General features: G+C 47.4%; 1 protein-coding gene and 2 long non-coding RNA genes across 17 annotated transcripts in view; 1 reads left to right on the top strand and 2 right to left on the bottom strand.

The window, feature by feature from the left end:
* Positions 1-1,655: 1,655 nt before the first annotated feature.
* Positions 1,656-13,067, bottom strand: LOC119379279 (uncharacterized). Its single transcript, XR_005181137.2, has 4 exons — positions 12,800-13,067; positions 11,692-11,754; positions 2,773-5,107; positions 1,656-2,275 (listed from the first exon to the last, which is right to left on the bottom strand). It is a non-coding gene; the product is annotated as an uncharacterized LOC119379279 (long non-coding RNA).
* A 187-nt stretch (positions 13,068-13,254) lies between these two features.
* LOC119379280 (uncharacterized) lies at positions 13,255-20,410 on the top strand. The gene is made up of 2 exons (XR_005181138.2): positions 13,255-13,466; positions 20,038-20,410. It is a non-coding gene; the product is annotated as an uncharacterized LOC119379280 (long non-coding RNA).
* The window catches only part of LOC119379276 (protein hu-li tai shao), a 170,779-nt gene continuing 167,609 nt past the window's right edge, over positions 17,762-20,931 (bottom strand). For all 15 annotated transcript variants that reach the window (XM_037648529.2, XM_037648533.2, XM_037648541.2 and 12 more), the window contains one exon: positions 17,762-19,363. The gene's annotated coding sequence lies outside the window, so the exon portion shown is untranslated. The remainder of the gene's footprint in view (positions 19,364-20,931) is intronic.

A 20,931-nucleotide genomic window follows, 5' to 3' on the forward strand; every position in this document is an offset into this window, starting at 1 on the left:
TCAAAGGCGTGCGCGGCGAGACGATGCTGACTGGATCAAAAGGAGACTTTTCTCCCTCCGTGTTTCCATATGAAGACACTTCGTGCACTTCCTTTTGGAAGTCTGTGAACAATGTTTATTGTAACCTATTTTTTAACAGCCGTATAAGCTTTTTAGAATGTATCTTACTGTTGTTACTCATGAATAAACCATGCGTATGTAACGCACAATTTTTTTTTGTCACTTTATGGTCACCCTAAAAAAAATGCCATTTTTTTCTGAAGTAGACTCGTCTAAAAAAAAATTTAAGTCAGCAACAAAGAAAAGTAGACTTGGGGGGGGGGGGGGGGGTAGCACCTAGCGAAAAAAATTGGCCGCGTATCTGCGTGCTTCGCTGCAAATGTCGTCGAAAGACTATAGAGGAGCGCTGCGTTAGTTACTGTATATGCTACCTTTAAAGGTAGCATATACAGTAACTGTACGCTACGCGAGATATGGGCGCCATCTGGCAATACGTCGGGAAACGAGCTTTTGCAGAGGACAGAGGAGGAAAGTTCTTTCCTTCCTCCGGGCAAAGGGCTTTCGTCGGCGCGTCGAATTTTCAGCGCAGCTTAAGAAACTAGGGCCTTTAGAATTACATATCTATGTATTTTTTATAAAGGAACACACCACCTAATACTTACCTAGAGATGTTGCGCCTCAGATATGCGTAATATTTACTTTTTGATCGACAACGTTCACAAGTATGAACAGCTGCACCAGTTCAAGATGGGTGGGCGGTAAGCAAGTGGTTAAACTTTGGCCTGGTGGCTGAATCGGGTGACAAACAGAAAGACAGACTAAAATTTCTGCGTTAAAGTTCCCCAAGAAAGACTACAGTCTAAAAATTCGACCCTCATAGGGTTCAGGTCCTTCGGAACGCGCTCCAGCACGTAGCAGGCCGCTCCTACGTCGGAACAAAGACCAGTATATCTGCTACGTCGCGGGCCCGCTGGACTGCCCATTTCATGCGCGGGTCTGCTAATAGCAGTCTCATATGGTCTGCGTGATACCTTCACCGCCGCGTAAGGCCAGAGCATATCCGCGCAAAATGAAGATGCATAAGTGGGCTGTATATCCTGATAATCTTGTGCGGGGCTAAGACACGCCTCGACTAACTTTGCGTGGCCAATAACGCTCGAAATTTGTTTTAAATATGGTTTGCAAGCACGTAAGAAAGTCTTCGCGTAAATTCAACAGGATGTAGTAGGTTTCATTAGCGCAATCGTATCACTGCAATACGATTGACTATTGTACGCACAATTTGTAGAACAGCATGCTACGTCGCATGTGCAAGTGCAGTGGAGGCGGATCAGCGCTTCGGAAACCTTGGTTACGCCTTACCTTTTTATGATGAATCCTAAAATTAGACCAGCTTTCTGCGGTCAACCTGCGAGTTGCAACTAATACATACCAAAAGTTGCGAAGCCAACTAAGTTATTTGCAGCTACCAACGCGAGACAGCTATGACATTGTTCACAAGGCTATATTATTTTTTGAAGTAACATACATTTGAAAAAAAAAAAAAAAAATCTTTCGTAAGGTAAAATGCTAAATACCGGCTAACGCTTAGGCAAAGTGCCTGTAAGCGTAAGGAAAAAGCGACTGGGAGTTTCGATTCAAGCATTTAATGCAAAAAATAAGTTCCTCTCTGAGGACTTCTCGATGATGACCCTCCCCTTTCCCTATCTACCAGTGACGTATTGACGTTTTTTTTTTTTGCTTTTGAGAAGTCCATGCGTTGGTGAGAGGAAACTTGTAACAGTTCAGTTCTTGGATTTACAAAGTTCGCTTTCAGGTCACAGTCTGCGGGGCCGTGAAGGCCCTCAATCTACATGGCACCCACTAGAGAGATCTTCCAGCTGGACACTAACTGGGCAGTGACTTCTGCGCTTCGGACCACTGATTGCACAGACGAAACAGGCCATAACACTTCACACAGATGCACACGCACAGCACCGCGGCTCCAGGGAGTGTGGCTGTACCACCGTAGACGGAAAACAACACTCCGCGAGGAAAAAAAAAAAGCACACAAACCGTTGACCACCACACGGCACTGAACACTTCCGATGACGCAGAGCTCTTGACCTTGAAGACGACGTAGAGCACTTGACCTTGACATCTTCACTGGAGAGCTTCTTCCACCAGTGGGTGCCATGTAGATGCAGCCTGTGCCTGATTTTTCTTCTGTCTTCAGGACCTTCAAAGGTTGATTTCAGATGAGGCTTGGCGGCTTTCGCTGTGCTGGAGTCCATGTCTGTAGAAACGCAAAAAGTTCTATACAAAGAGTTTTCAGCAATTAAAAACGGTAGCTTGAGCTGGCAAAAACTACTAGTACGAGTGAAGAACTTGCACATCATCCGTATTTTGCAAGTGAACAAGCTGGTTAGTTTTAGCCGTTCTACCGCGAAAAGCACGTTTAGAAAAAATCTATGACGTCGGCCGAAATAATTCACGTATTCTGGCCCGTGTACCACGGGCAGTTGATGAACAGTCCTGACGTTTCAAATCTTTGCACAAAACATTTTGCCAGAGCGATTTCGATTTTTACTGTTTCAGATCAAGGTCTCCCTACTTTTGAATTAAGCCATTAAATGATTCCTCAAGCATCTGCCACTATAAATCTTGGTCAGCGAACACTGTCCAGTTGAAATTTGGAGTTTGTAGAAACTGCTTCAAATTACTTGAACATCGGGATCGACAGGAAAAAAAAATTGGGACACACTGATGGTGCAGAAAAGAAAGCAAACTTACCAACAGTAAAGGCCTTTTTGAGCTATTCCAGTTTGTAGGCTCCTTGTGAACTTGTCCTGGTGTCTGCGATCTAATATCGTGACGTGACAACACCCCGTGTACCTCTAGTGTCGTGCGCTGCTAGGGCGACGGCACGGCGGCTACCCTCCAAAGCACGCTTGGCCCGCTGCGCACGGCGGAGCAGTGGACAGCCCAGTGACAACTACCCGAGCCAGGCACAGCGTAGCCAGCCGACACGCCCGACAGAAAATGGTTAAAAAAGGCGCGCGACAAGGCCTCCCGCGACAGCCCCAGTCGACCCCGGAGCCCAAGGTGGACCCAACGTTGTTTTTTTTTTGAATATGCGAAGCAAGCCAGGGCCCATCGCGACTCGACAACCCCACGGGTAACCTCGCCCTCGGGTCAGGCAAGCGGGTCCTAGCGAGAACGGCGCTTGCAACAGCCAGGCCCTGTTTGTTAACACCCGCGCACCGCACAGTACCCCCTTCTGGGGTGCCCCTGGCTGAGGGGTTTCGCGCACACACGACACACACGAGCGCAGACCTTGATCTTCATCTTCTTTCGACGTGCTTGCAGCTGAAGGCATCCGCTAATGACACGATGAAAACACCACACACCACCTAAAGCTACCGCTGAAGAAAAACAGGAGCCTGAAACCGGAGCAACCGCACAAACCAGCGAGGTTTTAAACCCGTGCCGAAGTTCCCGAGAGCCAAGCGACGCGACGGAGCGCCGCGCACGCGAGGAGTAATATCCCCGGTCTGGCTAGGCCCTTGTTAAAATCAGTGAGCTAATCAGCTCCGAGACGCAGCCAAATGTCTCAGGGCCCGGAACGTCCGAAAGGTGCACGCAGTGGTTAAGAGCACCAATGGTGGTCATCGTCCGAACCGCTCTATCCACCGGCCAGGGGGCGGACGTCGCCTGCACTCCACGAAGCAATTCAACAACACCGCATCGTGTCGCGAGAACGGCGCCCAAGCCAGTGACCCCCGCATGACCGCGGTGAGCGGCCGCGGACGAACGTGCCCCATGGCTGGCCACAGGCCCGGCTCGAGTCGCAGTATTGGCCGTCCCCAGGCCGCACAGCGCAGCTAGCACTCGCGCGCGAGGAGGGCGTGCGCAGAGCACACCCAACGCAGCTTTCTCACCTTCACTATACCAACTGGCCCACGTGTACCCCACACTGTGAAGCGTGTGCGACCAAGCTACACGCATGCTCTGAGAGGTATGCCACAGGTTGACGTGCCGCTCCTAATTCCTGCAGAGAAGCTGCTTCTGCGGCGACCGTCAGCGGAGTGCCCAACAAGTTGGGCGGCTCGTCCTCACAAGCTCGATGCCAAAGCCACCAGAGGTTCACAGCCGAAGACGGAGGGCGTCTGACCTCAAAAACCTCCGCCTAACAACAGGAGCCCACCAGCGGCCGAACCACCGGGCCAGCGAGGAACCGCGCGCCCCTACTGGGTGCCCGCTGCCAAAGTTGGGCGCCACAGGAAGTGCGGCACAAATTCATGTGCGTCATGCACACCGCGAACCCGATGGGCAGCAGTCCTGCGACGCTCGGAGGCTAGGTAAACAACGTATCGCAATCCGAGTCGGAGGGCGTCTGACCTCAAAAACCTCCGCCTACAGACAGTATCCGCCATCCACCAAACCTCCGGGCGAATCAGGCACAGCTACCGCGGGCGTACATTCATAGGGCTTCGCCGCCCTTTCAGCATTCGGGCTCAGGCGGGAACTCCCGATAACCGGGACGACCGCAAACGCTCGGAGCTTAAGGAACCAACAGTTTGCCGCCAGAGTCGAAGGGCGTCTGACCTCAAAAACCTCCGCCTGCAAGCAGAACCCACCAGCCCCCAAAGCTCCGGGCGAATCCGGCCGCAGACCCCGAGAGAGAACCGCAGCCTTCGACGAGCCATTCTGGACGTCCACAAGAGACGACGACCAAAAACCCAGAGCCGTCTTCCGTGATAGGCGGGAAGACTCCACGCGCGCTCGGCGGCTATAGGCAACAACCGGTTTACCACCAAAGTCCAAGGGCGTCTGACCTCAAAAACCTCGGCCTGAAGCAGAACCCGAAAGCCGCCAAACCACCGGGCACGCTTGGGCGCCAACCCTGAGGAAATTGACGACTCCGAATGGGTTGAACAACGATTTGTCGACAGCCCGACCTACAACTTGCAGGGTCGGCTTAATAATGAAGGCCTCTCAGAACATGCACTGCTGGCCTTACAGGGACGCCCCTGTGTTCATGTTCCCTGCACGCTGACAGCTGATGTGCCTTGTCTGGAGCGTCCCTTAACTGCTTGGAGCCAGGCCTCCCAGAGCCGGTAGAGAGCTGAAAGAAGAAGGGGAGTCTACGTTACACGTGAGCGGGTATACTGCTAGAAAACTAACCTTAATACGTGGGTATGTCGCAGTTGTGATAACTTAAAAGAAAAGTTCCAACAAGTGCACTTAACTGATAGCACTAGCTTGCACGAGATCATGAAGTGCAGGCTAGTGCTGAACCAGAGTTGACAGCACAAATTTTTCTAGCAATGCTGGGCCAGAACAGGTCACCCCTCACCAGGTTTGGGCAATGCATACAATTCGCGGTGCATAATAGCTCGGTGGCGGCCTTGTCCGTAGCAAAGCACGAAACGGCCGCGTGGCGCGCAAAAAAAATTTTTAACAGAAGCCGTGCGCCCTTCTTTCCGAGAGAAGTCGCGCACGCATTGCCTACGTCAGAGGCTAACCTTGGAACGTCACTTAGTCCGAAGGTGCACCGCGAAGCAAGACAGACAGAAAGGGGGCGGGACTGATCACGGAATTTGACACGTGCATTAACGAAGGCATCCTGATACGCCGCTTGTAGACGCTAGCCGAGGCAAAGGGAGTGGCCCTCTCCTGGCAGCATGGTAAGATGGCAGTTCAATTTCTCCAAACTCCTCCAATGAAGATTATACTTTCGGTAAAACGTAACTATAGCCATCACCCTACGACTTCCAGTGTGCAACAAAAATTTGCAGTGGGGCCCCGTGAGAGCCCCACCAAGAGTACACAAATCAGCAGCAGTCCACACAACTGTTTGCAATACAGTGAACAGCACAGGTCATACACTTCATTTAGTAAACAGACTTGTCAATCACCTTGCCTCAAATGTAGCCCAGCATTCTCAACAAGTGATCACCAAATTCACAAAACCAAAACGAAGTAATACATGAGCCTGTGGCAAACAGCAGTTAATTCAACACCAGTTAATTTAATAAACACAGCAATGATGGAGTTGGAGCTAAGAAAGCCCCTGGTCATTTATACGAGGAGCGTTCTTGCATGCAAAAGGCATTTGCGAGATTGCAACACGAGCTAAAAACTAGAGCAACGAATGAACCAATCGTAATTCGCAATTACCATTGGTACATGCTCAATCCTTGGTGATAGTAAAATGCAGTTCATAAAGCAGATTGTTCATATAATCACATTCTTTAACAGCCGTTTGCATTCAATTCTGGGCCCGTTTTGTCTGACTAGTGGGGCTCATTTTTCTTGGTTTGCATAAGCCATCATCCTAGGCATCGTTAAGGTCCGGGAGCCAGTTTACAGCTGGCATGACAGCGTGTCGGTATCATGCCACCTCAGGCCCCATTGTAAACTTTTTTCTTAAACACTGGAAGTTGTAAGGAGAAGTTTGGGGAAAGTTTAAAATTTTTTTTTAATTCGTTCGTTGCTGGACATAATACAAGAAATTGAACTGTCCGGTTACCGTGCCTCCTTAAGATGAACTGCACTACCACAACAGACGTTCGCCCCCTTTTAGGAAGGCCGCACCCAATTTTTTTTAGATGCGAAGCATCTCTTGCTCGGGGGTATGCCCCGCGGCGTTGGCCTGGCAGTCCGCCCTCACACTACGCATGCACAACTCTCCTCCCCTCTCTCCAACAGCTGCGCGTTACTCTCTCCACTTCTCTACCAGCACCTGCTTGCGCTTCTGCTCTCGCGGCGCATGCGCTACTCTCCTCTCCTTCAAGTGGTAGAGCGCTGTGCGCTTTCAGTGCAACGCTTGCTTCGGTTGACTTCTCTGAAATGCGGGCTCGACATGCCGAAATTCTCTCCTGCGCAGCGCCACGATGAGCGGCAGCGCATGCGCGTCCCCTCCCTCTCCTACGCTGCCCCCCTCTCGCGCACCTGTCGACCGCGTTCCCCGCTCGCCCTGTGTGAGAATTAACGGCCAGGCTAGAGGGAAGACACGACGCGCGTAGTGTTCCCCTTCGCATTCCACGGCGCGAGGTCGGTAGCATGCCCAACGAACGCCAACGGAACGCGATCGTGCAAGTACTCCGGCTTCGCATCGCCTCATGGTCCCCTTTAGCGGGAGATGGTGTAATTTTTTTTGTCTTCATTTTGCTTCTCGGCGCGCAGTGACGGCAGTGCGCGCTTTGCATGGATGAAGAACCGAAGTCTATTTTGCCATGGTCAGTAACGCTCCACAGACATGCCGCAAAAAAACTTCAGTAGAGCAGGTATACACGCACATGTCGAAGAGTGGTGGCAAACAGTTTCCAACTGTTCTGGCACTACGCGAGCGGTTGCAGACACGACAGCTACCAACCAAGCGACCGCTGCGCTGCGCTTATTTGCAATGCCCAAACTGCGCGTTATTTTTAATTTGTAAATTCTGCTTTAATGAACAGCAGAGCGCCATCTTCTGTCTTCGCAGGAGGTGTAAGTCAGAAAAGGCGCAACGCTGTGGCAACGTCGGTTCCTTGCAATACTTCCACGAAGGGAAGTTAACACAGTGACACATTTGAGTATTAGTTTCAGTTGCCACTGAATTAAGACAACAATCGCACTCCTGAATCCTGTGTCAACAGTGCAAGCACAAGAAAAGTTGAAATTAAAAATTATCAGCCGTCGCTTTTCGTAAACCTCGAAGCGAATTATGGCCTCTTCGCAGGACGGACTTCAATTATTCCATTATACCCAACTCCCTCCTCGAATTAAAAATTAATTTAATTCTATAAGTGCAACTGTAAATGATGTCTACTCATTTCGAGATGTCTGCCGCGACAGAAAACGTAGTACCGAAGGTAGCTAGCAAATATCGCAGTTTCCTTATTTTGAGAATTTTAGGTCGTTATCTTGAAACGCGCAGTATAAGATCATCCTGAAGCACGGTTTACAAAAAAAAAAAAAAAAAAAATACGTGCGACACTTCGCTTGCGTGAAGGGGTCGTTCTTGACATGCGTGCATAACGTTGGGCAGAACAGCTCGAAAAATTTCTATACTCCCGTGTCTGCGAGGCTACACGCAGACGAAGGAAGGTGGACAAACATAAGGTTGACGAGAAATATCGTGGGGGATAATTGACCGCGAAGGATAGTGAAGACAGTAGCACGAACATTCACTGCAAGACCTCGCAACTATCGTTTAAGCATCGTTACAGCATGTTTTACCCAACGGCTTTTAAAACTGCTTATATAGTGATCGAGTAATCGACACAAAGAAATCGCACCACAAAACTATCAGCCCACAGGCATATGACGACTATTAGCTTAGTTTTTCATTCAACACAAAAATTCCCTAGGTCTGCTGTTTGTGGCAAAGAACCACCTGCACTACTCTCCACGAACAAATTTCGCTACACCATCGCAGAGTACGCCCGTATTTTGTAGATCTCCGGAACTCCGCAAAGTGCTGCAGAAGACGATGGTCATTCTTATGATCCACAGTTCTCGCTGCACGGCACGGAGTTCGCGAGTCTAAGACGGATCACGCCGCAACTTTGCAAGCGCTTGAGATATCTCTTCACACACTACACACCGGGCATTGCGAGTGCAGAAGGCGCAATCAACACATGAAACATGCAGAATGAATTTAACGCCACATCAAGACGGACGAGCACTCATTTGAGTTTTTACACAGGAAAACCATCATGCAATGCTACCTGCTTGCTTGATGCACTTTTTAGTAGACACCAGTACAAACGCATAGCTACTGATTACTAGGATGTTCCCTGTTGACAGTACAGCACACAGGGTGCTTAGAGCATAGAGCAAACACCTCATTCGTATTTTAGAGCTCATACCAACCTCTTGTTAGAAGTCTGGTCGCTAGTCGACTGCCATATTTGGCATCTGTAGGTCAAATTTTCATACCTAGCGTCGCTGAGGTTTGTTTGCCAATAAAGCGCGGTTTCTGAGAGCCCCTATTCTAGGCCCCTTTGCCAATTGTGATTACTTAATGGTACCGCTCCAGGGAATGCTTCAGCAAATTAACTTCAAATTTCCGTAACTGGACGGTAAAAGTTTAAACGCTAATATGACTCCAGAAGGCAAGCTTCACTAAGCTGACTGCGAGCATGCAGGCTGAGGTAACTTTCAGGGCCATTATTTTGCAGCCCGGGCGTAGCCGGAGAGGGGGGAGGGTCAACCCTGCCCCCCGAAATTTTAATTTTGCATGTGCATATATACACGCACAAACACAATAGTTGAGCCCCCCCCCCCCCCCCCGAAAAATTTCAGGCTACGCCGTTTTGCAGCGACGCGCTCTCATCAGGGCGACGGTACGCCAATGTTGTCAACGGTATAATGTAACACTAGCGCAGATAGAACAGAAAGCATCATTGCAAAATGGCGATCCTGCACAGTTGTGAACGTAACATAGTACGAGCACCATCGCTCTTGCGTGCGCCAATATGAAGCCGTTATATTTTAACCCTCCTCTCAATTTCTAACAGCACACCGAAACCATAATGCTAATAATAAACCGCTGTACGGAATGATAGCGCTTGATTCCTGTTGCAGCATTTCATATACTTAAGGTCACAAACTAAGGTCGCCGTCATATGCGTGCGCAGGCTTTGCCTTTCAGGACATTGGTTAAGCTTGCCATCAAAGGTGCCTTAGCTGCGAGAAGGCGCTATTAGAATACGGCCTAGCCTCCGAATGGAAAATCGCACGAGGTAAAGGGAAACTTGCAGGAAATCAAGACCGGCAAACGAAAGAAATACCATCAGTCCCAAGATAGTGTCTACTCATTTTGCCGACAGAACTTCAGAAAGTTCTCCCGGCAATCGCCTCCTATTGCTTTTCGGAAGTCGCCCGACAAGCTGCCAGAACCCGCACAAAAAAAAAAAAAAAAAAAAAAAAAAAAAAAAAAAAAAAAAACGTTCTTGTTATTCCAGAGTTGCCGCATGTATAACTTTCTTTAAAAGATGCACGTTAGCCCTCTTTTGGAGATCTAATTTACTCTTCGGTGGGAGGCGAGATTCTCCAAACGAGGGTTAACGTGTAACGGAGCTACATATGGCATGTCAGGACTCGCCGAAAAGCATAACAGGTAACGTTTTTGCCATAACAGGTAAGTCGGCGACGCGGCTAACCACTTGCACACAAAGACCGACGCTAAACTGCCGTTAACTAGCTCCCACACTGTGGTCAGTTTGTTGAAATGCCGGCAACTTTCAGCTGAGAACGTCATTTTATGCAACCACTGGTACAGGCAACTGCCGGGACATATTTTCTACCGCTGTTACGTCACCCTATCCACGTTTAGCGTGGCGCTCTGCTGACGCATCCATTGGAACGAAGCACAAAATGCAAAATTATTCAAAACTAGCAAAGAACACGGAAGCCGGACACCGCATATGACGTTCCGTGCACACGGTCGTTAGCAATGAGTTATCAATGAAACACTGGCCGAGTTCAGACGTCCACGATTACTGAGAACAGCAACGGGAACTAACCATCCTGGGGAATCAGACGGCCGACATTCTGACTGAGCGAGAATGCTTCGCCTTACGTGGCGCTAGACGGCAACTAACATTTTTTAAGTTACTGTAATAAGGCCTGCAAACAACATACGTATAATTTCGTTAACAATGCAACATATTTAACAAGCAAATTAAGGTACATGTCCACCTCCCCGAAGGTCGATTTGACTGGTGCCGAAATAGCCTTTCGTCGTTCCATCACAGGGTCGATCGTAATATCGAAAAACTCGAACTGATTTAGGAGGAGTTATGCCGGTTGAATATGTATACAAGGGACACTAAATTTGACTTCTTCCCGCGTGATTAAGCTATCCTTTCACAACACGCAAAGGACTAGAGAGATAAGACGTTTGGTGAGCGAGAAAACGCGCAGTATAAAAAATCGGTCAGCTGGCGATGCCACCTTGAAGTTTCTGCATCAACTCGCTGTTACGTCATAAATTTTGAAAGCACCTGCTGGGGACGATAAGTTTATCGGTAAAAATAAAGTACATCGTTCTCAAAGGGGGCCAGGAAATTAAATACCAAGCTGCGGGAAATTGTTGAACCAGTGTGGTTAAAATACAAAAAAACACTTCGAAATTAACGTCATGCTGAGTATGTGCAGATTTCAGCGAAATTTAAAAATGAAACAAACTGACCATTCTCTTTCAAATTGCTAATATGGCGTTGAAATTCACACGAGATCATTGGTCTAAAATGATAGTCACTTTAGTATCTCTTTCAACCGGTCATCTTCGGCGTATAGTGCACGCACCTGCGCCAAAACAGGTTATGAAAACTTAATACGCTGTTTTGCAAGTAAGTTTTGCAATGCGAAGCGTCATACGCCGATGAACTAGAGCCGATCAGACAGTTCAAAGTCTGAATGCCTCTCACAGTACAAACGGGTGCTTTGCCGCGGAGGATTAATTTTCCAAGCATTAACGTATTATTCCAGTGTGTGCGCTCGCACGACACACGAGCTTTATTAGGAACATCCATTCCTCACTCGGCTTGTTGCAACCTGGCCTAATTAGTGAAATAAACGGCTGCATTTAGGAATCATTATGCTAGCACCAGTTGACTTTACAAGGGGTACTCCGGTTAAGCAAGTGCGGTCGAGGCTGCTACAGCTCGCAAGGAAAAAAATACTCGCGCCTAGAAATTTGATTCAAAGGTCACTCACCGTACGGCGCTTGGGCGACCGCCGCTGATGTTGCTGAATAGACGGGCTTTGGAGACTTGAAGCCTGAAATACAGTAAAGCTTTAGAAGAGCGAATGGGAAAACATTCGGGAAACGAACAGGAACGAGTAAGCAATAAATCATGCGGCAACTTTTTTCCGTCCACCTATGTCCAACATTTCACTAGCTTCTATCTACCCAGTTCATTAAATTACTTTTTGGTTTTACCTGTAGTCTGTGTCGGCCACCGCTATTCGCTAGGCTTAATTGTAGCGTTACGGAACGCAGGCACTTTTTTTTCAGCAATGATGGCTACCTCGACGGTCATTGGTCCCGCGCCCCGATTAGGCTAGCCCAAAGATGGCTAGATGGCGTGCGCATGCGCCGCGATCTGCGTACTTAAAATGTTTCGAAGATCTGGATAAGCGTTGGCCTACTTATTGTGCGTGTATATGACAATAAAAGCCCCCTACACAACCGCTCCCGACCGGCAACCAACAAAGACGGTCGGGAAGGGCGCCAAATGCCCCCGCCGGAAACAAGCGCCATGATGTCAAGAGGAGGATGCCGCGAGTGCCGCCGGCCGCCATCTTGGGAACGCCGGCACCCGCCAAATTCCACAAGGCCTAACAAATACGCCTCGTGGAAGCAAGGAAAAGAAAAATGCACGAGACACTCTCTCACATGAAACGGACAACGTGCTCGCCGTGCAAGAGCTGGCATTGTGGTAGATCAATCGACCAAGCGACCACGTCGCTAAGCCCAATCGCCATTTCGCACCCATTTGCGTCATTGTCTACTGTCGCAGCCTTAGCACTATCCAGAACACTAAGTAGTCGCTTGATTCTCAAAATTTGAGCGACTAGAACGCAACCTCCACCTGCGCAAGCCCGTACTAAGCAATTACAGCTCATCCAATGCATTGCGGCCACTCCATTCAGTTTCCTTCGTTTATCAGCCAGCAGAAAACTAGAATGTTCCCGCTCAGCAAAGGAATCGCAAGCACGCAACGTGGAGTCAAAGACTACCTGAAGCGCGCATGCAGAATTGGCAGTTCGAATCGGCTGCTCGTCAACCGCGTCGAGGTAGCAAAGAGGAAAAAATACTCACCGCCATTTTGACTGTTCAGGATCCTTAGCATGGTCGAGAGTAATACTTTCGGTCAGTTTGCTTAAATTTACGATACGAGAAAGCCCGTCTAGCAAGGGCAGCATGTAGTTCAACAGGCGCTGCGCAAATAGTTAAAGCCTTTGTTAGCAACTACAGTTCCAGCACGAGACGACACGTCCGACCTCGGCGACGGCAAGGCAGCAACTGACGGAGACTCGCCTGCCGCGCGAACAAAACTCCCCGACAGTTAGGGAATGTCCCTGGTCGTTCGAGGACAAGTAAGGACGAGTAAGGGAAAGTCGCTGTCAAATGATGACCGAAGAACAGTCACGTTTTACCTCCTTATAGTCATCTAAGGAATCTTATTAATCACCTAAAAACAATGAAATTGTTGCTCAATACCCTGCTTACACCCTTTGCTTCACGACAATCACAATATGGCCGCTGAACTTGAAAGTCCCTGAAACGGCCGTTTGATTTCAGAAAAGTACCTAAGTGCAGGGATTTCTAGAAAATTCTCCAATCGAATGACGTTGAATGCAATTCCGGCACAGTGGCCATGTCTTAGCAAACGGTCAGGTTTGTGGGAGTGCGATACACAGTCGTGTGATCGCAATAAACGACATGGTTCAGACAACCGCATATCATCGGTCAGTTCCAAGCAAATGTAAGCCTATTTTTAGCGAAACAGCAGTGCATACGAAGGCTCTGCACTGTGGGACAGACAAAGCAAGCTGCTTTTCGTGGCTTCTTTTTCTTCCTACAACCAAGTGGTGACGATGCCATATGGGACATTCTTTGTCCTATATCGCACGGCACTTTTTAAACTCTGCGATCAAGTGAATACACGGCGACGAGCATTTATCTGCGCCCCGAAAGCAATTAGAACAGAAGTGTACATAGTATTCTGAACAATACTGTGTGCTTTTCTGTATGGAACGTCGTATGAAATATTGTTATACCCATAAATAGTTCCTCTTCATTATGTTACTCTCACGGTGCAACATGCCTGGCAGAATGCATCCACGCCACGATTTTGGCGGTGAAACTTGCGATATGTTGGTTTTTACGTGGCCGGCCGCTGGATGCAAGCTATATGTGCAATGGAAAGAAGGGGGGGGGGGGGGGATGCCGAAACAGAAAAGCTGTGCATTTCGCGGCCACGTTCCCATTGGGATGGGATGCCAAGAACAAACAAAAGACGCTAGCGTGTCGAACGTGGGTGCCCGTTAAAAATGGTAAGTGGCCAAACTAATCGTGCCGTACGTAAACACTACGATGTGTCTCGCGGCCCGCATTAGGGTGGCCACTGACCCGCATCTTGATTAAAGGCGTTATACATTCCATCATTTATTTAACCACTCACCCGTACGTTTCACTCATAATGTATGGGACAAACCTTTAAACGTCCGCACAGATATAGTGAATGCAACATAAAGGGCGTTTTGCACCGTTTTGGGGGGCACCTTGCATGACGCACTTTGCAAGGCCCCATTACGGCGTCATTATAATATACCCGTGTGTGTCGCTCTCAAACGTTTAAATTTCATCCATTCGTAAAACAACGGGGAGGCACAAACCAGAGGTTGGGGCGAACTGTTTGATGCGCGCGTAAGATAACAAGATGCGGTTGTACGGGTGTGTGCGCTCAGGGCTACGTGCGTGACACACTTCAGGCGTTATCTAGACGAGTTTCAAGTCACCTGAACTAAGCTTTGTCTACGCGTGTTGATCCATTTGTATGTTTGCTTACTTTGTTCCCTGCTTGCTATATCCATGTACCCTCGACCTTTCGGGTCAGCAGCCGAGCACCATAACCACTTTGCCACCGCAGCGGCTGAACCCTCGACCAATTTTGTTGCCGTAAGTGGTGTGTGCCGTAAATAGGGTGCAAACCTAAGATATATATGTAACAGTAAATGTGCGCGTTTAGGTTAAGAATTTTGCGAAATAAGAAAAAAAAATGAAACTGCGGGGGCCAAATATAGGCCGTGAGAGCGCGCCTAACGTGCTCCAATGGTTTCAACGCCGTGGCAGACATTTGCCGGGTTTCCAGCCGGCTTCCCGCCCGTTCGCCATGTTGTTTTGCCATTTCTTGTTTGTTTGTTTCTCGTCAGTGCAAGCCTTCCCCAGACCAGCAAACCGGTTTTCCTCCCTGGGTACCGCTTGTTTCTAGCTTTCCACGCCCAACCTGGGGAAACGGAGTTACTTGCAGGGGACATAGGGATCGAAAGTGGCGCCTAGATGACCGAAGTGGCGCTGCATGGTCCTTGTCCGGCTTCTCCATTTCGGCACCGGTTTTTTTCCATGGCACCAGGCAGGAACAAAACAAAATAAAGAAAACGTGAAACGGTCGTGAGGACAAACGAAAAAAAAAAAAAGTACGCCGGCCCTGGGCACACGCGCTTCCACGTATACGTATACGCCACAGTTATCACATAGCCTGCATACACAACGTGCTTCTTCCATTTATAGCAGGGGAAAATAAAATAAAAGCAGACGTGTGGAGGTCACGTCGTCGTCGCTGCACAAAGAAGAAAAAAAAAGGGGGTTGGGGGACATGTAGCAAATGAACAAAGCTCCATAACATAACCACTTTGCCACCGCAGCGGCTGAACCCTCGACCAATAACAGCGAGGAAAATTTCGGTGCAGAATGTGCTGTATTTAAATACTGGCATTTCACGACTTTTCAATACATGCTCTGACGGGAACATGGCGCGCGATTATGCTAGCCACAGCATGTGCTCGGCACCTCGAACTTGCTTGCGACAATGCTCTAGCGTTCTTGGAACCGGAGCTGTCAGAAGCCTGATGGCTGTAATGTGTTTTTCTTGAGGCCGCAGGTACACATGCACTTGCGCGAAAACTAAAAAAAAAAAAAGAAACGTTGAGAAAAATGCGTAGTACGAGTGGACACTAGCGCACTTTTGACAGCTGAGGAGCCTAATGGCTATTCTTGAGGCAGCAGCTACACATGCACTTGCGCCAAACATAAAAAACATTGAGAAAAATGCGTAGTACGAGTGCCCACTCGCACACTTTTGACAGCTCAGGAGCAATGACTACAATGTGTTGTTCTTGAGGCAGCAGCTACACATGCACTTGCGCCAAAACTGAAAAACGTTCGAGAAAAATGTGTAGTACATGTGCACACTCGCACACTTTTCTTCGACAGCTGCGGAGCCCAAGGGCTGCAATGTGTTATTCTTGAGGCAGCAGCTACACATGCACTTGCGCCAAACATGAAAAACATTGAGAAAAATGCGTAGTACGAGTGCAAGCTCGCACACGTTTGACAGCAATGTTTTATTCTGCAGGCAGCAGCTGCACATGCACTTGCGCCAAACATGAAAAACATTGAGAAAAATGCGTAGTACGAGTACACACTCGCACACTTTTCGACAGCTGCGGAGCCCAATGGCTGCAATGTTATTCTTGAGGCAGCAGCTACACATGCACTTGCGCCAAACATGACAAACATTGAGAAAAATGCGCAGTACGAGTGCAAGCTCGCACACGTTTGACAGCTGAGGAGCCATATATAATTATGACTGCAATGTTTTATTCTGCAGGCAGCAGCTACACATGCACTTGCGCCAAATATGAAAAGCACTGAGAAAAATGCATAGTACGAGCGCACGCTCGCACACCTTTGGGGGAAAAATGCACCACACACCGGACAGGCGCAGACGCCGATATCATAACAGCGAATCTTTCAGCATGGTGGTTGCTGACTGCGACGGTACATTGTCTTTAATAGGGTCTTTTAGCAGTACAGGTTAGCCGTACGGCAAGTACGGATACACCGTACCGTCGTGATCGGCACATCGCAGTTTTAACCTGAAAGGTGTGTCATGATCAGTACGTATGTGGTAACTCGCGCAAATAAAATGTTTTCGGATCATGGTACATTGGAACACTGAACGGCAGTACCGTAGCGTAAGCAGTACGGTATTACCGTCGCTCTCTAATGCATCTCAGAAGCGTTAGTGATAACTTTCACAACCGCCACTACATAGTAGAACCTTAAAATCCACGCGTGCGTCGATCATGGCGTAGAGGACAACTCAAGTATGCGTTGATCGCGGCAGAAAAAAGCTGACGCACACAATTTGAAAGCAAAGCGTTCTTTCAGAGCTATTTACATATTGCTCACAAACCACATATTGCGGCCGCTTTTGGGTGCGTTCATGCTTATTAAAATGCGTAGCGCGACTGAGACAAACACGATGAAACACAAACATCTCGGTCGCGCTGCGCGCTTTTGAACTGCTGTGGATTCTCCTCTCGTTTTGCACAAACTCGCGCCGACCGACCTGCTCCGCTCGAGTTGTTCACACATTCATACAGTATAGAGCTTGGATGCAAGCAGTTACCGCACTGCACTAGACTCCCTTCACTTGCAGCACACTACTGTGGCTTGGAAAGTTGCCCCTCCTTCAATAGATCAAGCAGTAATTTGGGGCACACACCTGCACCGAGGGACTGGCAAAAAAAAAAAAAAAAAAACCAAGGAGTTTTAAAGGAAATTTTTGAAATATACTTACGTCAGCCTCGCCTAGCTACCAGTCACCTCTCTCAGGTTTGCACATACTGTATATGGCTGCTACACTACATTTGTTCAGCTCTGTGAATGAACAAGGAATTTGTTTACATTCTGCAACTACGTATGCAAGAATTCTATATATGCCAGATCTACAGACCTTTACCATTATCGTGTTGCCTCTAACTGGCTGAATACCCATGAAACACAAAACCTCTATAAAACGCCTTTAAAATGTTTAAAACCTCTATAAAACGTTTTATAGAGGTTTCGTGGGTAGGCGTGTTGGGCAAAAGAAAACAGAAGAAAAAGAAGTAAGGTGCATCTATTTAAATTGCAGCTCATCATACTGCATAAGCACACAGGAGTTCTAACTGCACACCGTGGCAAGCAAAGCAATCAAGCACAAAGAACACAAACACTTTCAATTTTTATTCACAGTTTTGTAGGCTGGAAAAAAAAAAAAAAAAAAAGCTGCTCCAGAGCTTTCTTGAAATAGGTACACCTTTCAGCTACACTGCGTTCCAGAAGACAACAGAAGCAGCCAGAAATGTCTGAACGACCATCACACCTCCTCCTTGAAACACCTGGCATGAGACCCAGCAAACGTTCCTGGCTACAGAACAAACAAGAGGTTGGATGGGCAAGCACATGTCGCTGATGATAGAGCAACACAAAACAGGGGCAAGCACCACAACAGACCAACTTGGAGACAGGCTGTGATAAACAGCACACACACTATAAGATGGGGGAAAACAAGGGCACAGGAAACAACAAATGGTGCATATGCACATGAGTCCCAGGCTATGCCAAAACACTGCACTTAGCCGGTGACCGCCATGGCAGCCACCGCTAGACATGGGCCCAAGCAAGCAAGAGGGGCAGGAAACACCCTGCTAGGTCTGGCACCTAGCACGTGCTAGGGTCATGGTGCCACCTCGCGCATAGACTGGGTCTCTCCCAACAGTATCGAAATATGTACACTTCCCGCACGTGGAGTTACATGCAAACAAGGCTCTGGGCAAATAAGCTAGGCAAGCATCTCCCAAGTGAATAAATAAACATACTAATGGCTGGAAGTGCTCTGCAATTGGCAGTTGACGAGCCATCTAAGAAATGTGGCCACCCTTTGAGCTTAAATAACCTTCCTTGAAACACCCCGTCTGGACAGACAACAAAGGGCAAGAACAGAACAATTGTTTTTTTTTTTATTTTTGCTATTACAGTTACAGTTCCCTTTGGAACCCTTAACGTGCATCTAAAATTCAAAATGCCACAGAATGACACGATAAAAGCACTAAGTATGCATACTTTTTAGGTGTATATATATATATATAATGTATGTATATATATATATATATATATATATTTATATATGAAGAGAGAGAGATAGAGAAAGATTTTTATTACACATATTAAAGAATGAGACAAACATACTGTCATGTCTAAACTGCGCATAACTGCGCAACAAAGACAACCATTGCTTTGGCTAGCCTCAACATTAACACCGACTGATGTACACCAGCCTCGGTTTAGATCGAACAAAATCTGCTTGGTGCTCTCGTCAAGACGTAAAACAATATAAAGCTTGCTGCTCCCTCCAGTCACAGCATTATAAATGTTCCACAAAATAAAAGCTGTCCATCCAGCGCTGTTTAGCAAACCAACCGTAACAAAGGCACAGTTGAATGTTTACGCAACTGCTCCACCCAATATCCCTGCATCATGCAAGATATTTCAAGAGCAGCAACTAAGGATGCAAAAGATTGCTTAAAATTAAAAGTGGATAAAAAAAAAAAGAAAGCAGAAAGGAACGCCCATGGTTCCCGCTAAGAAAGGATGTCCTCAAGCATTTGCAACAATATAGACAAGAAAACTAGAGAGCTCTTGAAGCGTCGTCATCTGCCGTTGCAGTCCATTTTGCTTTAAACAAGCCATAGTTCGATGGCAGTGCCTGCATCAGTCCTGGGAAGAATGAGCTTGGGTGCCTGGCAGTTTTTCTTCAGCAGAGCGTCACACCTGCATATGGCACAATAATACACACAAAAGCAGCACACTTAGCCACATACATGGGTAACAACATGTGAACACTATAACAAGACCCGTTGTACAAGTGAAGTGCGAAGTGAAGTGCCTCTTAATCAAGCAAGTAAAGCGCACGTATGGAGAGAGGCACTCTGTTCAAGTGCACTTTGCCAAATCTAAATGTTGCAAGTGGAGTGCCACTCGCAGGTGAGTGCATTGGAGTGCGTTCAAGAAACACACTTTGCTGGTTGAGTGCGTAGCCTCAGTACCAGTAGTTTTAATGCTACAAAAACGTAATGTATAAAAAAAAAAGACACAGAAGTTCATCTTGGTTGATGAACAGCTTCTAACAAAATTTGTTTCTCAAGAAGTGAAACAGCACAATAAAAAACTTGAGTTTCCAAAAAACTGCACGGTCCAGATTTTTCATTCAGTTTGTGTATGTATTAGTGCGAACACATGCTGACCTCTCTTAAATTTTTTTTTTTCTAAAAAGAAACAATCCCGAAAAGTTTAGGTGCATTTTATTTATAATACAACGTAAAACAACCCCTTTATAGAAGTTTATTTCTTTCTAATCTACATCCTTAAAAAAAGTGTGCCCTTCGTTTGGAAATTTTTTTTTTTTTTTACTACAAGTGCACTCTTGTTTTCCCGTTTTGCACCAGGTAGCCTGAAGTGTCATGCAAGGCTTCCAAGTGCAGTCCCTGCCTCAAAACCAGTTCAGTGCCCAGCTGTGGTGAAGCATGGAATTGTGCAACCCCCAAGAAGAAAACTGCTTTCACCATCTAGAGCCACCAAAGCATGACGAGACATCTTACATTACTGTCTGAAAAACTTGACAAATTTATTGATTGCTATGGCACATAGCACAATACCTATCAGCTGTTGCCATCTCTATTGGTCATGACTATCGCTGTCCAGAATTTGTGCAGTTCTGTAGATCAACCATAATGCTTTCTGGAATGGCACTCCGGTGCATTGCATATATTCCCAGTGCATGAAGGGACAAGCAAGAATTAAACTTTTTGTAGCAATCAGCATTTGCCCATTTTGCGGTCGTTCCAGCAAGGAGCCATTCTGCACATTTTGGACAGCACGCAGGAAAAAAAATTCTCAGACAAACAGACATGTTACGCAATTTCAGAAAAATTTCTGAAAAAGGTACAGGTCACAGTTTTTCTGAGGCGGTGTCATCCACAGAAGTTTGGTGACCAGCTCAAGGCAGCATATACTCCTTCATGGTACTAAAATCGTCTTCAGACTCACTATCTCCCACGAGTTTCCTCCATGAAATGCTCCGGCAGAAACTACTGGCATTCCGTCAGCTTTTCAAGCCACAAATTGCATGTGAAAACCCCTCCAAGTGCTTTTGAAAAACTGCATCTAGCCACTGTATAAGTTACCAAAAAAAAAAATGTGAGCTTGTGTACATGTAAGACACTTCCAGACACATGACTAGAGCCAATTTTTGTGCATGGCAGGATGGGCCCAACAAGTCTGCAAAGCGTTAGCCCATAGAGCACGAGAGACAGGATGCTAAAGAGAAGCAACTGAAAACA

This window comes from Rhipicephalus sanguineus, chromosome 1, assembly GCF_013339695.2.
Source record: "Rhipicephalus sanguineus isolate Rsan-2018 chromosome 1, BIME_Rsan_1.4, whole genome shotgun sequence".
Lineage (NCBI taxonomy): Eukaryota > Metazoa > Arthropoda > Arachnida > Ixodida > Ixodidae > Rhipicephalus > Rhipicephalus sanguineus.